This window comes from Euphorbia lathyris, chromosome 3, assembly GCF_963576675.1.
Source record: "Euphorbia lathyris chromosome 3, ddEupLath1.1, whole genome shotgun sequence".
Taxonomy (NCBI): domain Eukaryota; kingdom Viridiplantae; phylum Streptophyta; class Magnoliopsida; order Malpighiales; family Euphorbiaceae; genus Euphorbia; species Euphorbia lathyris.
In genome coordinates, this window is record NC_088912.1 from 16,060,453 (window position 1) to 16,065,691 (window position 5,239).

At 37.3% G+C, this 5,239-nt stretch overlaps 1 non-coding gene across 1 annotated transcript; it reads right to left on the bottom strand.

Annotated features, from left to right (window-relative positions):
* Positions 1 to 4,697: 4,697 nt before the first annotated feature.
* Positions 4,698 to 4,804, bottom strand: LOC136225219 (small nucleolar RNA R71). The gene has a single exon (XR_010686945.1). It is a non-coding gene; the product is annotated as a small nucleolar RNA R71 (small nucleolar RNA).
* Positions 4,805 to 5,239: the final 435 nt, after the last annotated feature.

The window sequence follows — 5,239 nt, forward strand, 5'->3', positions numbered from 1 at the left end:
CACACACACAAGTAAAGTTATTCTTAAGGGGTATTTTATCAAACACATGGGAAGCATCCCTTGCGACACGGGTTTCCTCAACATCCTCACCTACAAGAACATCTTCCTCCTCATTCACACATGAATCCACATTCTCATTCACATCATCATTATCAAATAATCCACAATGAGAATCTAAACCCATTTCAACACTACAAATAACATCACAAACATCCAATCTCTTCCTAGCAATTGGACTATCCACAACTTCAATATGAGAAATTGGAAGTTTGGGATTTACCTCTTCAATTTGTAAAGGAGAAAAGATTGGTGATGGATCTTCAAGAGGAACTTCTAGGGCGGGTTGGGAGTTATTTCAGCATTCTTGCTTGAGGCTCTTCACAGATGTCTTAAGATCCCTTGTGAACTCGTCTATCACCCGATAATCCTCCTTACAACTCTCATGATACCTCAATACCATGGCTTTGAGGTTTTCCAACCCCTTGTTGAACCTTGTGAACTCGTCTATCACCCGATAATCCTCCTTACAACTCTCATGATACCTCAATACCATGGCTTTGAGGTTTTCCAACCCCTTGTTGAAGGTTTCCAACCCCTTGTTAAAGGTTTCCAACCCCTTGTTGATGGTTTCTTCATAGCTTGGAGATAAATTTGGTTGAACCATAATCGAAAGAAGTCTTCGTTCAAGGAAAACGATCGGCTCTGATACCAACTGATACAGATCGGTTTTATCTGAATTTGTGACGTGTTAGTTTTAATCGTAAACTAACAAAGATGTTCTTCTCTAGCTAACTAGAAGGAGTGAATCCCAAGTTTCATGGACTAAATCCATAGGAATAATGAAATCCCCATTGTTGAAGGTAAAACCTTAACAAAGCTTCTTGAAGAAGATTATAATTTGATTGATAAAAAGTTAAAACATTACAAAAAGAAAGAGATGAATTTATATCATCTCAAAAACCCTAATTGTCAAATTACATAAAGGGCAAATTACATAACTAAGTAAAACATAAAGATAAGGGATAAATGGGTTAATTAACAATGGTGGCATGGATGGTAAATAGGGAGTGACATGGTTGTAATAAGGGAGTGACAAAGGTGTAAATAAGGAGTGGCGGGATTGTAAATAAGGAGGAAGCTCGAGTAAGGAGCAAGTTCATTAAGCTGAAGGCACGCGGGGCGTGCCTAATTATACGCGGGGCGTGCCTTGGCTGTTGAGCTCTTCTCCGGATCAGTACTCATTATACGCGGGGCGTGCCTTGACTGCTGAACTCTTCTCTGGATCATTTCTTCTTATACGCGGAGCGTGTTTTAACTCTACGCGGAGCGTGCCTGATTCAAGCCCCGCATGGATGACCTCCTGGACTTTTCTCTAGATCAAACCCTCAAGTACGCGGAGCGTGTAATAAACCATGTGGAGCGTGGCCCACTTATTGTGTGGCACAGTTTTGGCCTCCCTACTCGCTTGTTGCTCGTGCTTGATTCTTCCTCCGACTTCCCTCGTCCGGACCCGATCCTAGGGAAAGATGCCCCGTATCAAAATGGGTTAGATATGTAAATGACCCCTCTTAATTGGGTTAGATTTGTAATTAGCCCATTTATTAAATACCGAATTAAAGTTTAATCAAATCATCAATAACCTCAAAATTTTGTGAAAACAGAAAAATCAAAACTATTCCTGATTATGTGGTGCAGGCGGTCGAAGGACTCAAGCCCCTCCCTATGTAAATTCATAAAATCCTAAACTTTAATTGTTCTTTAATACGACTAAAGTCTAAGGGCATTCCTTTGAACATTTTTCTACACATTCACTAAGTAATTAGTGACGTTTCACTTTTGACTCGTCCAAATGCATGCAATTACGAGACAAAACTATATATATATTCAAATGTTAACTTAATCTATGATATAATAGATTATTCAAAAGTTTAGTTCACATGGAAATCATAAAAATAAAAAATGATATTATCCGAATCCACGGCTAAAGAAATGCAAAAGGTATATCTACACAATTTCAAACTGCTACATTAGACTAGGCTTCATTGTTGTCAACAACAAAAATATATTTTATATATTTTTTTTTAAAAAAATTATTGTTTTGTGAATTGAAGATCATCTTTCACTTTCAGCTAGTGTTTAATTAAAATTAACTTATTATTCATATTACAACTAGATATTTAGAGGCGTTTGGTTCGCGCAATAAAAAAATAAAAACAAAGAGAAATGAATGAAATGAATATGAATTCTCTTGCCTGGTTATTCTATAAGGGAGATGATAATTCTCTGATTTCATTTTTTACTGTTTAGTCCAAATAAGGTAATCAACTAGAGTAGTGAATTGTTTTTTAATAACGATTTTTATATATACATGTGTTTGTATTAATAAATTAATCACGTGTAAATATAAGAATTAAAATCAATTACTTCAACTATTAAGATTAAAAGACCGTGAAACATAGGAAATTGGATTTATGTAATTAACAAATCAAGAAAAATTACTAACAACGTTAACATTTACTGACTTGATAAAGATATTTTTGCTATTTTCGGAATATGTTGGAAATTCAAGGCATGACTTAGGAAGTTAGGTTCCTTCATTTTTAATCTAAAGAAAACTATGGGAATATAATTTTTTTTATTCATGGGTGAGTGTGATAATTTGGGGATTCTTTCAATGGTTGAGATAAGACACATAAAAGATTAAGGAGGGGTAAAGATCGACGGTTCACACTGATGCTTAAATTAACATAGTTAAAGAGGAATGATACTAAAAAGAATGTAGTTGAAATGAGCAATAGGAATGTTCCCTTTTAGTGTATTGTGTACATTTTTATTTATAGGAGGATGGGACTGTGTACTTTAAATGAGGCAGAGCCCAATGGTAGCTGCTTAATAGTGGAGGTCCATTGTTAATAGGAAACGACTGCACCCACCGTAACTATTGTTCTATGAATCAAGATGCAAGATTTGGGTTGAATGTGTGTGACCTTATGGTCTTCCTTGACTGGTCCACATGCTATTAACAGTTACTGGTTTGGCAGGGATTACCTCATTGAGTCATGTGTAATACGATAATTGTGTATGATATTAGATCTCCCTCCAAAGTCGATAAACTAGGGCGGCTCCAGTATTTTAGAAGGCTTATGCATTTTTATACTCCATTTTTTTACAAATTTAAATTTAATATATAATGTAGGATTAAATAGACTAAACAAGCCTTGGTCCATTTACTGACCCCTTTAAGGCCCGCTCGTAACCTAACCAGTTAGGGCGAGTGTTAGGCTTTAAGTTTAACCTAGTTATAAATAGATAGCTATGAGGCTAAACATAACTCCCTAATACACAATGATTCGAGTAAATGGAGCAAATAAAAGAGGATGAATATTCATGGAAAGAGCTTCAAAGTCTTAGTTTCAACCAGAAATGGAAGAAACAGGCAAAAATAACAGTTCGAAACAAGAATCCTCACGAACAGCCTTTCAGTAGAACAGAACAGCTTAAACAACGGCATTAACGGGTCATTTGGAAGGAAACGGATAAACGCGCGGGTCGAGCAAGCTATAGGAGAGAGAAAGAGGGGAAAACGTGGAAAGCAAGACAGTTTTCCATCTTGCGCCAAGTGTAGGAGGATTGTTCACTTGTCCTTGTATTTACTTTTTGTGACTCTTTACCCTTGTAATTAGGGTTGATGTAAGGGGAGTATAAATAGGAAGGGAATATTACTGTAATAGGGATCTCGGCATTACCGCCACCATTAGGTTTTCTCTGTTTTTATATTTTCTGTCGGAAGAATGTTTTTGGGAAGAACAAGTTGTTCACTCATGACAATGAGTGAGTAATCCTTTGTGCATGCCTAGCCAGCCATTTAAACGGCGACTGTAAGTTTCCTTTATTAATCAATGAAGTATTTTTATCCATGATTGAGTGTTATCAGTATGCTTAATGAATAGATTAAGATCAAGTCTATTTTATGGTTACTAAAGATGACACGACGGTGCTCCGACGTAGCGGAACCAACTAATCGGCATATGTTGTAGTGGACGGACACGAAAACTACTACATATTGGGGTTTCTTTGTGAATGTTCCCTATTGCTTAATGCTTGTTTGTATGTTAGCACAAGGACACTTGGTTAATATTACTCACTTAGTATCTTTGGAAATGGGACACCGGACCTTAGTGACCAATGAGGGAGAGACCCAACTCATGAATACAAATATACTTCACTAAATGATAAAGGTTAGGCACAGTTGTTCGAAGGCGTATAGTTAGGTCTGTGCCTGTTCATCTTGAATTCATTCCACTTATCACTGTTTAGTTTTTGTTTATGTTAATTTGATATCATTCACACACTCAAAGTTTTACATCTAACACTTAAGGTAACTTATTCTTCTCACTTAATTCTAATCCCAGTGGAATACGACACTTGGTCTTACCAAATACCTCGTACGACCTAGTATACTTGTTTGCGTCCATATTAACATACCAAGTTTTTGGCGCCGTTGTCGGGGATTGTTTAACTTTAAGTTTTGAAGAATTCGTATGCTTATTTCGTTACCTGATAATCACCTGTTTCCCTTTTCTTTGAAGGATAAGGCCAGGAATTGGTTGAAGAATCTACAACCAGGATCTATCACGAACTGGGAGGAAATGGCTACCCTGTTCCTGATGAAATATTTTCCACCCAGACAAGCCATCAAGTTGAGGAACGAAGTCTCACATTTTTTTCAAGAAGACAATGAATCCTTATCTGAAGCGTGGGAGAGATATAAAGAATTGTTGAGAAGAGTACCGAATCATGGCATACCCATGTGGATGCAAGTGCAGAACTTCTATAATGGAGTGACCAACGCATACAAGATACAAATTGAATCAGTTGCCAATGGAAATCTGGAGGAACTGGAACCTCAAGCATTGTATGAGCTAATTGAAAGAGTGGTCAATACCAGTTATAATTGGCACTCGGTGAGAAGCGATGGAAAGAGAGTCACAAATAGCGCAAACAGTGAGGCAATAACCAAATTGTCCTCACAAATGGAACAGCTGGTCAAAACAATGGGAAAGGTGAACGTCTCAGCAGTAAACACACAACTCTCGACCCCTATGGAGATACTATCACCCGATGGTTGTGATTTCTACAGTGGACCCCATCGACCCATAGATTGCCCAGGAACCAAACCAGGTTCATCAATGCAGGAACAGTGTGATTTCATTGCTCGTCAACCACCGAATCCTTATTC